The sequence below is a fragment of the Chiloscyllium plagiosum genome, chromosome 18 (assembly GCF_004010195.1).
Source record: "Chiloscyllium plagiosum isolate BGI_BamShark_2017 chromosome 18, ASM401019v2, whole genome shotgun sequence".
Taxonomy (NCBI): domain Eukaryota; kingdom Metazoa; phylum Chordata; class Chondrichthyes; order Orectolobiformes; family Hemiscylliidae; genus Chiloscyllium; species Chiloscyllium plagiosum.
The window spans coordinates 44070553-44085511 of NC_057727.1; the positions used below are offsets into that span (position 1 = coordinate 44070553).

At 42.4% G+C, this 14959-nt stretch overlaps 1 protein-coding gene across 1 annotated transcript in view; it reads right to left on the minus strand.

Moving 5' to 3' along the window:
• LOC122559079 (FERM domain-containing protein 4B-like) overlaps positions 1-14959 on the minus strand; it is a 367108-nt gene that overhangs the window by 239689 nt on the left and 112460 nt on the right. The gene's annotated exons all lie outside the window — the stretch shown is intronic.

Sequence of the window (14959 nt, forward strand, 5' to 3'; positions counted from 1 at the left end):
TTGGAGGAGGTGGAGGGCGTGGGTGGTGTCTCGAAAGTATGTGGGGAGTTCCTGGATTAGGGGGAATAGGACAGTGTTGAGGTAGGTAGAGATGAGTTCAGTGGGGCAGGAGCATGCTGAGACAATGGGTCAGCCAGGCTTGTGGATCTTGGGAAGGAGGTAGAACCGGGCAGTGCGGGGTTCCTGGACTCTGAGCTTGGAAGCTGTGGGTGGGAGACCTCCTGAGATGATGAGGTTCTGTATGGTCTGGGAGATGATGGTTTGGTGATGGGGCATGGGGTCATGGTCGAGGGGACGGTAGGAAGATGTGTCCTCGAGTAAGAGTTGAAGAGAAGCAAGCACTTCTCCCAGTGTTCTGCCTACCGTTCTTTCCTTAATTAATACCACCAAAAACATGGAGATTAACTAGTCCTTAATCTCACTTTAGCACCTTGCTATATTTTCTAACTAGCAATAGTGAATAGACTTTCAAAGCCTGCCAATCCTTATGAAATAATTTGAGATATCTTGAAACTGTGAGTGGTATAAACCAGTCTTTCTAAGGTCCAAAGGAATTAATAATCTTCCAGTTCTTTAACCAACTGACCATACCTGTTGCAACTCTGATTGCCATGATTTCTCCCAAGTACAAAACAGCCCAGGTTTGTCCTCATACAAGCTTCACAGAGATTGTTACAATCAGGTGAGAAAGGGTGATCAGCTCCCCTCCTTGGTCAGTCACAGCAAATATTTGATTTCTTGTTCAGCACATAGCTATCGCACTTCAATTAAACTTTCTTAACCAGGTGAAAAAATAAGGACAGCCAGTTCCAAGGCTTTCCTGGATGAAAGGCAGCAGAGTTTTACCATCTATTGAAGCCAAGAAAAAGAAGCAATCATGACACGTAACACATACATATCCCTACCCGGCCACAGATAATAAAATGTGACAGGGTTGAGGGCAGGGAATAGGTGGAAAGTGTCTTTGCAGACTGGAAGGTACAGGCAATTGCAACTTCAACTCTTATTTGAGCAGTCCGTGGGTTCAGTATGTGAAACTAAAGAGTTCCAACAGTTTTAACTTGTGTCCTGTTTCCTCATGATTTATCACTTGCTTGATTTATCGTGTTTTTTTCGCCAAGTTCCTTTGATCATAAAGATATACTTTATTCATTAAAAAAAAATCTGTGTCTTAAAGCAGTGCCGTACAGTCTTTGTAGATTAAAAAAATACAAACATTGGCATTTGACATTCTCCGCGGTTTGCAAAACCAAAGGCATTTCCTATTCATGCAGGACACTATGTCCATACAGTGTGATGCAATGAGAAGGTTTGATAAGTTAATAGCCCCTCACTGAACTTTGGCAGAAAGATCTGAGATGGTAGTCTTCCCAAGTTGCTTTATCACAAGGTGCTATAATGGAGACTGAGTGAGCGAGAGAGAGAGAGAGAAAGAGAGACAGGTAGAAAGACTGTCTTTCAGTTCTTGCTTACAAAATCTTTATTGCCCTGCTGCACAGAAACCACTTTTGATAAAAGGTCCACTTCCATATTTTGGAGTCCAATCATTTGTGAAGTATTCAGGTTGGGAAAACAAAGAATGGAAGTCAAATATTGAAATTCCATCTTCACCATGATCATAACTACATGCATCTGCAAGCAGAGTCAACCTGTTCTACGTACATTCAGAGCTGAAAATGTGTTGCTGGAAAAGCGCAGCAGGTCAGGCAGCATCCAAGGAGCAGGAGAATCGACGTTTCAGGCATGAGCCCTTCTTCAGGAAAGGCTGAACAGAAGGGCTCATGTCCGAACGTCGATTCTCCTGTTCCTTGGATGCTGCCTGACCTGCTGCGCTTTTCCAGCAATACATTTTCAGCTCTGATCTCCAGCATCTGCAGTCTTCACTTTCTCCTATGTACATTCAGAACCAATCTGCAACGCTGCATACTAGCTTGTAGATGCAGCTAAACTGAGTATGCATCTTCCATGTGATGTGTTTGCTGAAGTGTAAGAATTTACAGGGTGTGGTATGGGGAAAGAAAATGACTTACTGGTCTATTGAGAAGAGACTCTTATCTGGAACAAAAAATAGTTTATTCCGTGTTCAGAATTTTATACAGGTTACATCAATTAATAAGATATTGTTACAAACACTATGAGTAGGACACTGATTTAGGTCTTATTCCTTCAAGGTTTAAAGCTGCTCTGCCCACAGCTCCAAATGACATCATTCTAGTGACATTCCTCAAACATTAACCTTTTCTGATCCATAACCGCTATTCATCAGAAACAAACAATTGGTTTTATTTCCCTCTCACATCTGACTTGCTGAGGTTTCATGCTACTAAAAATCCATAAGATGTACAAGCAGAAGTAGGACATTCAGCCCATCGAGTCTGATCCATCACCCTTGGTTCTCACACTGATTAAAGATCTGTCTGAGCCTTGAATACCTAATGAACCATCCTCTACAGTAAAGAACGTCACAGATTAAGTACCATCATTTTCTTTCCCACTTATTTTTGTGTCATCTGCAAATGTGGTTATAGTAAGTTAGTCTGTCTAAAACGTGTGTTGCAGTTTAATCTCAGACTCAAAGCCTCAATGCTCTGACCGAGCAGAAATCTAGCCACCTTGTTTTATACTTTATTTCTGTTATACTTGGTGAGGAGACTTTATGATCTTACCTCAAAATGACATAGCTCTAAATTTTGTTTTGTTTCCAATTTTTGGATTCCTATATTTGGGGGACTAGTTACCCTCTGTGTACTTTATCAACTCCTTTAATCATTTTGAACATCTCAATTAGATTCCCTTGATATTACTTTTTTCAAGGGAATACATACATTATTGATACAATCAGCCCTTATAATTTAGCCCTAGAATAATTTGCTCAATCAATATTGTGCTCTTTCAAAGGCAAATATATCCCTCTGGAGTTCTGGTTCCAGAACTGAACACAACACCTTAAAATGAGGTCTAACCAAAAATTTATAAATACTAACATTCCATTAACCTTCTCAATTGCTCTGCAAATCCAACTGGACAGTTTATTGTCTGAGGTTTTGGCTGCAAGTATAATGTTTCAATTTTTTAAAACAGAACATGATTCTCATACATGTGATCAAAAAGAAAGGTTTCATAATTTCCCAATACATGCAGTAGATAAATACACAATATGGACTGGAACAGGTGCACACAGCTACTTGGTGGCAGGATCAAATTAACTGAAATGGCATTAATCTCCTGCAATTCTGTTTATGAATGCCAATGTTGCACAATGATAATTTGAAACTGAATGGTATGCTAATTCCCTTTAGTTCTCAATAGGGTCTTAGATGGAGGCAAAGTGAGAATTAACGTGATGTGAATGTGAGTTGTATCTGATGGGAATAGAATTACTGAATCCGAGATTGGTCGTCTGCTTCTAGTGCAAAAGACCACTTAAACATAATCTGCAATCTCATCAATATTGCAGTGAAGTATTCCTCTCTACCTCAGGATTCCCTTGATGTGAAATCTGTCGAAGTTAATATTATGACAGGGACTATAGCAATGGCTCCAATGCAAGTATTTAAAAAAAATGGATGTGACATTCGTTTGTTTGGAAAAAGTGAGTTGCTTCAGATCATTGACTTCCAAGTCAGGGAGCTACACAGCTGTTTTCACTGCAGTCTCCCAGGAGGCCAGGCTTTCCTCTCTGATCTACTAGCTACTTTGTTTTACTCATGAGGATGGACAGTCCCATTAATCTGTGGAAGATTATTTAGTCATTCCATTCACTCTTTAAACCCATAGATAGCTCTGAAGTGTTTATTCATAATTTTTACTTTGTGTAATAACTAAATAATGGGATGTGTCTATTCCTAATTTCATTACCCTCTCAACAAGTTAACCTTGCTATCCTATTAAGAGAAAATTTCCATATTGGACATATATTTCCAATAAATTCAACCAGCAAACATTTCTGTGATATGAATGGGGTAGTGGGTACCAGGACTAGTGATTGATCCTAACTGCAATATGTTTGTCATTGTCCCACAATCTCCTGTTTTCTCTGAAAAGCAGGAACCACCACAATCTCAGCAGTTAAAACTATTAGCCAAGAGCATTTCCACACAGGCTAATTACTCAGATCCAGAAACTGGCAGTCACAAATAGGGACAGACATGGTGAGGAATTTGAAAATATTAGGATTTTTATGATGACTTGGCCTTCCTTTGATGTGCCAAAGTGGAGGGCTGCAGAGGAAATATAATGAAGTGCTGGGTAGTCTTAACATTTCTTGGGCTTATTGGATGACCTGGTTGCAATTCAGAGGAACAACAGGCAGGAAGACTGCACATTTGATGGAACCCACTTCAATTTACACTCCTTTCAATAGAAACCAACAACCTTTATGTACTACACCTCAGTTATCCAACATGCCCAAGCACAATAACAGTAAATTCATCCTGAATTCTGTTTCTAGAGTCAAGCAGTTAGATCAGTAATCATCTCAACCATTCCCATTGACAACTTGATCAGATGGGCTGATGGATCGAGGAGTGGAATTTGTAGTTTAATTTTGATAAATGTGAGGCGCTGCATTTTGTTAATCAGGGCAGGATGTACACACTTAATGGGAAGGTCCTGGGGAGTGCTACCAAACAAAGAAACCTTGGAGTACAGGTTCATAGTTCCTTCAAGGTGGATTTGCAGGTAGACAGGAAGTGAAGGTGGTGTTTGGTATGCTTGCCTTTATTGGTCAGTGCATTGAGTATAGGAGTTGAGAGGTCATGTTACAGCTGTACTGGATATTGGTTAGGCCACTTTTGGAAAACTGTCTATAATTCTGGTCTCCCTGCTATACAAAGGATATTGTTAAACTTGAATGAGTTCAGAAAAGATTTATAATGATGTTGCCAGGGTTGGACATTTTGAGATATAGGAAGAGGCTGAATAGACTGGGCTTCTTTTCCTTGGAATTTTGGAAGCTGAGGGGTGACCTTACAAAGGGTTATATCATGAGGGGTATGGATAGGGTGAATTGACAAGGTCTTTTTCCCAGGGTAGCAGAGTTCAAAACTAGAAGGCATAGGTTTAATGTAAGAGGGGAAAGATATAAAAATGAGACCTGACAGACAATGCTGTCACACAAAGAGTGGTGCATGTATGGAATGAGGTCCCAGAGGAAGTGGTAGAGGCTAATACAATTACAACATTTAAAAAGCATCTGGATGGGCACATAAACAGGAAGGGTTTACAGGGATATGGACCAATTGCTGGCAAATGGGACTAGATTCATTTTGGATATCTGGTTAGCATGGATAAGTTGGATCGAAGGGTCTGGTTCCTTGCTGTACAATTCTCTGACTCTATGACAAAGTGTCAGCAGATAATCACTGAATTTGCTCTTCACTGTAGCTCAAGGTTCGAGGTTATACCTAGTGTGACTTTGACTTGAAACTAGTTTGATGGTTCAGTAATCGAGTAAATGTGCCTTATTTCCCAAACTTAGCAAAATAAAATTGTACTTCTGTAAATTTTGGATATGCTTGTGTCCATAGCACAGGAGAGAATTTGGTCTCCGAACAGACTAAACAAATCAGGGCACCGAATAGAAAACTCAGGTTTCTTTCTGCTGGGAAAACATTTTTTATTTCAAAAATATACTTTATTCATAAAATACTTAGATGATCTGTACATTTGGTGGTGCCATTCATAGGCGCACCTAGTAATTCTCTACATAGAGATCGAAATTAATCATTTGTATATACAGGTCTGTACATTTACCATCCATATATTTAGCTGAGGCATCAGCGGAGCCCACTTACTGAGTGGGCCCCCTGTTCTTCTTAGGCAGGAAGATGTTACACGGTGGTCTTTCCCCATCGCGCCTTGGCGGCAGCTGCCCCAAGCTTCAGCGCGTCCCTCAACACGTAGTCCTGGACCTTGGAATGTGCCAGTCCGCAACACACAGTCGGGGTCAACTCCTTCTGCTGGAAGATCAACAGGTTTCAGACAGACTAAAGAGCGTCTTTCGCCGAGTTGATGATCCTCCAGGCACAGTTGATGTTGGTCTCGGTGTCCGTCCCGGGAACAGACTGTAGAGCACGGAGTCCCACGTCACGGAGCTGCTTGGGACGAACCTCGACAAACACCACTGCATTCTTCTCCAGACTTCCTTTGCGTAGGCACATTCCAGAAGGAGGTGTATGACAGTCTCGTTTCCCCCCCCATAGCCGCTTCGAGGGCAGCGTGCGCTGCAGCATAGAGTCCGGGCGTGCATAAAGGATCTCACAGGCAGAGCCCTTCTCACCACCAGCCAAGCCATGTCTTGGTGCTTGTTGGAAAGTTCTGGCGATGAGGCATTCTGCCAAATGGCTCAGGGGACCGCTCGGTAGGATCCGCCCTCTCCTTTTCCCGAAGGGTCTCAAGGACACTACGTGCTGACCACTTCCTGATGGACTTGTGGTCAAAGGTGTTTTTCTTCATAAACTTCTCCATGAAGGACAGGTGATACGGAACGGTCCAACTACTCTGAGCGTTCTGCGGCAGCGAGGCCAGGCCCGTCCTTCGCAACACCGGGGACAGGTAGAACCTCAGTACGTAGTGACACTTGGTGTTTGCGTATTAGGGATCCATGCACAGCTATTTGCAACCACATACAAAAGGTGGCCATCGGGGGAGGGTGGCATTGGGTGTGTTTTTTTTCCCCCGTTGCCCAGATCTTTATACATCGAGTCCCTTCGGACCCGATCCATCTTTGATCTCCATATAAAATGGAAGATGGCCCGGGTGACTGCGACGGCACAGGTTCTGGGAATAGGCCAGACCTGTGCCACGTATAACAACACTGACAGTACCTCACACCTGATGACCAGGTTTCTTCCCCGCGATGGAGAGTGACCGTAGCTTCCATCTGCCCAGTTTCTGCCTCACTTTCCTGATACTCTCCTCCCAAGACTTGGCGCATGCCCCAGCCCCTCCAAACCAAATACCCAGCACCTTCAGGTGGTCAGTGCTGACGGTGAAGGGGATGGAGGATTGGTCGGCCCAGTTCCCAAAGAGCATGGCCTCGCTCTTGCCTCTGTTTACCTTGGCCCCTGAGGCCCGGTCGAACTGGTCACATATGCACATGAGTCTGCGCACGGACAGCGGATCCGAGCAGAAAACGGCGACGTCATCCACGTACAGGGAGGCCTTAACCTGCAGGCCCCCGCTGCCAGGAATAGTCACCCCTCTCAGGCTCGCATCCTTCCTGATGGACTCGGCAAATGGCTCTATGCAGCACACAAAGAAGGCAGAGAGAAAGAGGGCAGCCCTGCCTGACTCCAGATCTGACTGGAAAGCTGTCTGATTCCCACCCATTGATTGAGACTGCACTGACAACGTTGGTGTAGAGCAGTCTGATCCAATTGCAGATTCCCTCCCCAAAGCCCATTTTGGACAGAACATCTCTCACCTACGTATGTGACATCCTGTCAAAGACTTTTGACAGGATGAGGAGGCAGGTGTCCAACCCTCTGTCCTGCACGTAGGTGACCATATCCCTGAGGAGTGAGAGACTCTCAGTGATCTTCCTACCCAGTACAGCACAGGTTTGATCAGGGCGGATCACCGATCCCAGAGCAGACCTGACCCGGTTGGCGATGACCTTTGACAAGATTTTGTAATCGGCATTCAACAGTGAGATTGGTCTCCAATTTCTGATTTCCTCCCTCTTCCGCTTGTAGAGGAGGGTGATGATGCCTTTCCTCATGGATCTGCTGGGAAAACCCATTTTCATGTACCTTCCCAATCCAGTTTTATTTGGCATTTCTGTGGATCAGGAAGACCTTAGGATCAAATTGCACACACACCCTTGAGGTCAGGGTTCCCATTATGAGTGCTCTGGGAAAATTGTACTTTTTCCTGCAGATTATTTTTGGGGGCTGGTGTGGGTTTTGGAAGACCAAAATAACATCTCGGAGAGTCTGCAACCACTGAGGGATGCTTATTTGACTAATCGGGAATGCTCTGAAAGCCAAGTATCAAATGTTTTGACACATTCAGATGTCACTTTAGATACTGCTTGTAAAAAGGAGAAAGTGAGGACTGCAGATGCTGGAGATCAGAGCTTAAAAATGTGTTGCTGGAAAAGCGCAGCAGGTCAGGCAGCATCAAAGGAACAGGAGAATCGACGTTTCGGGCATAAGCAAGGATGCCTTCCTTGAAGAAGCTCTCCTCCTCCCTCTACAAGGATCTAATTCCTGAAGAAGGGCTTATGCCCGAAACGTTGATTCTCCTGTTCCTTTGGTGCTGCCTGACCTGCTGCGCTTTTCGAGCAACACATTTTTAAATACTGCTTGTAAAGTGTGTTTTTAATGCAGGAATTTATTACAGGGCTCTATCCTGCAAAGATAAATAACCATTCCATTAACCACCATTGTTTAAGTGTTGTAGTACGCTTTACCTAACAGAAAGTGCCACAATGCATTGAAAAGTATGGAAAATGCAAGAACAAACTTTGAGTTGTCATGTAAATATATAGATAGCTCTGATTGTGGGAAAACTTCCCATGCTTTTGAAAGCAAAAAGAAATCCAAACAACTGCTCCCCTCCATTTATTGACAAGCAATCTGCTTTAAAAAGTAGAGGGTACCATCTGTTTTTTCAACATCAGATTCTTGTAGGTACAATCATATTTTAATAGAAGTGACCATTGTGAATGCTTGTCAGTATTCCAAACATTGATATTTTATTGACAGTGGATTTCTGTGGAATGACTGACAATTTATGAAGTTGCAAGAATGCCTTCCCTTATCTTTGTCATTCATGTAGTTTTATAGTATGTGGTTGTTTGTTAATGCAATATAATGGTTACTTAAAGAACTCATTTTGTCAGCCAGTGGAGAATTTATGAAAATCCAATAATAAATCTCAGAGTTGAAGTGTCTAAAACTAGGGGGCATACACTGAAGGTAAGAGGGGGAAAGTTCAAAGGAGGTGTGAGGGGCAAGTTATATTTAAAACACACAAACTAGTCGGTGTCTGGATAATGTTTGCAGGAGTGGTCATAGAGGCAGATATGATAAGGGTGTTTAAGGGGCTATTAGATAAGCACATGTGCAAGGAATGGAGGGATATGGTTCAAGGGCAGGCAGAAGGGATTAGTTTAATTTGACATCATGTTCAGCACAACATCGTGGCTGTAGGACTGTTCCTGTGCTGTACTGTTCTATGTTCTAATAGTCTTTGGAATGAGAGATCTTCTATACAAGATCATAAGCGTAATTTTGTTAGCATCCTCATTGAACATAATTCCAACTGCTATTGCATGACTCCTGAGAAATGTATCTAGTGAATACTAAGTGAGTGGTTAAACATAGGGGTGATGAACAGTTCAGAGCTGAAAATGTGTTGCTGGAAAAGGGCAGCAGGCCAGGCAGCACCCGGGGAACAGGAGAATCGACGTTTCGGGCATAAGCCCTTCTTCAGGAAGGGCTTATGCCCGAAACGTCGATTCTCCTGTTCCCTGGATGCTGCCTGACCTGCTGCGCTTTTCCAGCAACACATTTTCAACTCTGATCTCCAGCATCTGCAGACCTCACTTTCTCCTCCTGATGAACAGTTCAACAAGGCATGGATAGTGGCATTGGTGATCCCAACAGGGCTTGGGCAGCAAGTGGGGAGGAGAGGTGAGGTGGGTTGAAAGCTTGTGGTTTTACGGATCTTTAAATAGTGCGGAGATTTGGAATGAGAGTCTGAGAACTGACGTGGCTCCCTAATCCAGCTGCCTCTGCACCCACATTCTTTTCACGATCCGTCACTCGTGAACTTAAACAGTATCTGAAAAACCGAACAGTCCTGGGAAAAATCAGACATGGGTCAGGTATGCTATTTGAAAGCCACAAAACAATACAAGTCACATTTTCCTAAATTTACAGAAAAATTCAGGTCAGGCAATATCACACTGGGCTGGCCTTTGAATAACTGGGCAAGGATACAAATCTCAAAAGAACTGAAGCTTATCAGTAAGAGGATACTGATAGTAAAGGCTGAAAAGCTGCTCAATTATTCGCAAAAGAATGGTGGAAATAAATGGAGATAAAGTATATTTAAAGACAATGGTCTTATCCGTGGTTATATTCCATCCGCAATAAAACCACTCATGCCAACTCACGGTAGGAAGCCACCATATTGTCAATACAATTTTTAAAAAAATCTTGGCCAAATGTGTCCAACTCTTAGAAGGAAGTCAAAGGTAATTGCGTTTCTCGCTGTAGCGCACATTTGCTGAGGATCACGTTGAGGAAATTCAGGTTGGAAACGAGATGGTGAATTGTAAGGGCAGATTAATTCTGGATGCACTTTTTGACTTTTAATAGATTTGATTTCCCACCCTGAAGATCATGTGTTTTGGTTAGCCAGGTTTCTGATAATATTTGAAAATAAAAGTTTAGAAGTCCACAAAACAAGTTACTATGAAATCAGAGTAAGTTAATTGCCATTTGTAACTAAGGAATTGTAAACAGTGATGAACATTGTTCAACAATTTTCAAGTATCTCTATATATATTTAATAATGGAGGGATGGTTATTGATGAAGCAGCTGAAGATGGTGGGACGCAAGACAAAACCCTAAAGAACTCCTATAGTTATGCCCCAGCATTGAGCTGATTAACTTCCAATAATGTGTCCTGATGAAGAGTCACTGGACTCGAAAAATTAACTCTGCTTTCTCCCCACAGTTGCTGCCAGATCTGCAGAGTTTTGCCAGAAATTTCTGTTTTTGTTTCAGATCTCTGGCATCCACAGTTCTTGGTTTTATTCCAACAATCTTGTTGTGTGTTAAGACTCCAATTGCTAGAGAATTTGCTATGCTTTTCTTGTTGACTCTAGGTTTGCTAAATTTTCTTGATCCCATATCAGGTCAAACACTACCTCAATGTCAAAAACTGTTGCTCTCACCTCATCTCTGGGGTTTAGCTCTTTTGCCTATATCTGGACCAATGCTCCAATGAGGTCAAGAGCTACATGGTCCCAATAGAACCAATACCAAACGTCAGCAAGCAAGTGATACTTAATAGTGCTGTCAATGACCACTTCCATCACTTGGCTGATGATCATGAACAGACTGCTCGGGCAGTAACTGGCTTGATTGAATTTGTCCTGCTTTTTGTACACAGGACTTACCTGGGCAAGTCGAGAGTGTGGTGCTGGAAAAGCACAGCAGGTCAGGCAACATCTAAGGAGCAGGGGAATCGATGTTTCTGGAATTTCATACCTGGGTAAGTTTCCACATCACTGAGTAGATGCTAGTGCTGTAGCTGTGCTGAAACAGCTTGGCTAGATGCGTGGCTTGTTCGGCAGCCTAGAGTTTCAGCACTATTGCTGAAATATTACCTCTGCAGCACCCAGGGTTGTCAGCTGCTTCTTCATATCATATGAAGGGAATAGAATCGGTTGAGGACTGACATTTATGGTGTTGGGATCCGAGGAGGGGGCTAAGATGGGTCATCTACTTGGCACTTCTGGCTGAAGCTGGATGCCTTTTTGTTTGCACTGACGTACTGGATTCCCCATTATTGAGAATTTGTGCAGCCTTCTCCTCCAGTGAGTTATTTGTCCACAATAATTTACAGCTGGATGGAGCAGAACTGCAGAGTTTATATCTTATCATTTTAAAGAGGGCTTGCTTATCCCTGTCCAATTGTATACTGATTCTGCTGTTTGGCAAGCCTGTCCTATAGTGTAGCTTCACCAAGTTGACCCTGTGTGTTTTGTTCAGATCCAATCATGTAAACACAAGAGGCAGTGAACCTGAAGAAATGTCTGGTTTAATGAACTTGACATAATTATGTGGAGGCAACATGAAAAGCATCAATCAGAAACAACAGAAAGAAACCATAATCAGCTCACTAGCATTAATAAGTAATTACTGATAAAGAGAGAATGGTGTGAATTTGGGTGGATCAGGACTATTACATTCTAGATGCTTCTGCGATTCGTGCAGAAAGTTGAAGATTGATTTTTGAATATTTTTCATTCTTAATATACAGCCAATGCAAGTTATATTTGAGAGTTTGTAGGTGCTTGATTTCCGTCTCTTTTAAATCACATCTCTCAAACCACTTCAACTGACTTCATTCATTTGAATAAGCCTACTTCCATTCTCTAATCCTAGTGCATCCTTCAAATCAATTTACTGCAAATCAGCCTTACATGGTTTCTCTAGTCTTTGGCAGCAACCTTGTCACACAAAGAAATAATATTGGTGGATGTTAGACAATGAAACAAATCATGAATCTGTCCTGCTCTCCTTGGATTTGGAAGTCCATTCACTTCAGCTGAATTTTTCTTTTTTCTTTTGCATTCAACCTTCACTCACTTTGCTTTGCAGATTAGTGCAGAGACTGCTCTGGAAACAAGGTGTACAAATCCCTTTTTAAAACAGAAAGAATTACTTCCATTTAGGTCATGCTTTTTATGGGTAAAATTTTATGGCTGAGATTGTCCTAAAGCACTTTATCGCAAATTAAATCCTTTTGCAATAAAATCACTGTTGCAATCTAAGAATAAATTCACACACAGTAAAAGGTTCCAAAAACTGGAATCAAATGTCTACATAATCTATTTTAGACTCTGTTTGGTATAAATGTTAACCAGCAAATTGGAAAAATTATTATAACAGGTAGCATCACAAGGAGAAAAGTGGAACCAGGAAGAGGAGAGAGCAAGCAGTGAGACACAGACAAACAATCTAGGCAGAAAGTACACAAGGCAGACTTAAAGCAATAGCATTTTTGATGAGCTGACAGGCAGTGATGATAAGGCAGTCCATGTAGCAAAGCTGAAGTCCAAAAATAAAAAGGGCATTGGCTGCGTAACGTAAGATTAGCTTAGCGTAAGAAAGTAGAGAGTACTGGTGAAGTTATTTTTCAGATTGAAGGGAAATGTGCAGTGATTCCTCCAGGAGTCAGTGTTTGGATTATTGTTTTTTTAAACTGGGACTTGGGAGCACAAAGCGAAATTTAAAAGCTGGCAGAGCCATGAAACACATTGTGTAGCAAAGAGGATGGCATCAGGCTTCAGTAAGAAAGACTGCTGAAGTGGACAGACACATGACAGATGAAATTTAATGCAGAAGAGTATGAAATGATTCATTATTGTAGAAAGGATGAGAACTGACAATATAAGCCAAACCAGTACAGTTTTAAGGGAGTGAAGGAACAGAGAGAGCTGTAAGAATTCTTTGAAAGTGGCCAGGCTAATTGGAAAGATTGTTAAAAGGGCATGTGGTGGTCCTTAAGTTCATGAACTGATGCATACAATACTGTTATATGTTGTTGTATTGTCTGTGACGAGCCCTAGAATTAATTAGCCAGCATTCAATTGCATATGCAATGGTCTAGTGGCCCACATTTTGCTTGAAAGTCAAGTTTGTGTGTGGCCTGTGACTGACTCATGAGCACCAGCTCCCCAACAGAAGTCAGAAATTAAAGACAGAGATCCTGTCTGATGCTGGGAATGGAATTACAGAATAATGTACAAGAAGATAACAAAGAGATTGGTTATCTTTGATGCCCAAATAAATTCAGTGTTCACCTTAAAACTGCACGGTGAAGAATTGCTAGCGTTTGCTATCCAGCCTTGTTTCACATGTAAATGTCACCAGGCAGGGAGGCTTTGATATTATATTAATATTGCAGTTAAAATATTGCTTTTTACAAGAGCAGATCAGTGTTATTTGATGAAAGTGAATTCATGTAGCTGAGAAAACCAAGATAGATCCTGGACCTCGGTAGGATCATCACAATACTGCATTGGAAGATGGTGCTAACATCATCCGTGCAAAGCACAGATTGGCAAATGGCATTTAGTTGTGGTTGACAGAATTGATGGGGGCCATCTGTGCAAGTCTAAGATGCAGAGGCTCTCTTTGGCAGCCTGGTTTGGTGTTGGGAACATATACTCTGTTCTGGGTAACAGGACACAGGCCCAAGAGTCTGTTAGCTATGCAACATTGCAAATTAGAATTGAACAAAGCTCGCCAAACCTAAAGTCTGATTATTTGGAACATCTGGGGAGCAGACAACAACCAGAAGACACAATATGATGGAAGCGGTCGGTAAACTTAAAACATTTAAAGCAATTTACTACAGGTTTGGAAATGGACCCACATGAATGTCAATGGGAAAACTCAGACTTGTACAAAAATGTAAGATAAGACATTGACTGAGACAATAATGAAGGCACAGCTACAATCCATATGAATGCGAATGCTGATTGATGATACAGCAGAGGCATTGAGAAGTTAAAATGAAGCACAGAGTGACATTCAGGCAATTTGTAAAAGCAGCAGCAATGAAAAGAGGGTCAGCCAAATCCAAGGTTATAGAGGAGTGCCTGAAGGCAGAGCAATCGGGTGAATGGACAGAAAGAAAAACAAAAGCATTGATACCCTGCAAGATGGCAGCAATAGACATGGGAACCACAGAACTTCCTGAAGCGCCTGGGTCCAATAGTTGCCAGAAAAAATTTGCACAACCATTCAGATGAGTAACAGGATGACAAATATGCCCACAATGACAAATGTGAAGGTGAAGCTTGATACCACCAACTTCCCTTCCTACTCCACCAAGGAGAGGCAAATCCTGGGCCTCCTCCACTGCTAAATCCAAGCCACCCGACGCCTGAAGGAAGAACATCTCATCTTCCATCTTGGGATCCTCTACCACATGGCATCAGCATCAACCTCAAGTTTCCTCATCTCCTCTCCCCTCCCACCTCATCCCAGATCCAATCCTCCAAGTCGGCACCGCCCTCTTGAACTGTCCGACCTGTCCATCTTCCTTCCTACCTATCTGCTCCACCCTCCACTCAGACCTAACCCCATCACCCCCCTCATCTGCATCTACCTATCGCCTTCTCAGCTACCTTCCCCCACCCTCCTATTTATCTCTCAGCCCCTTCCACCTCCCCATTCCTGATGAAGGGCTTATGCCAAAAACATT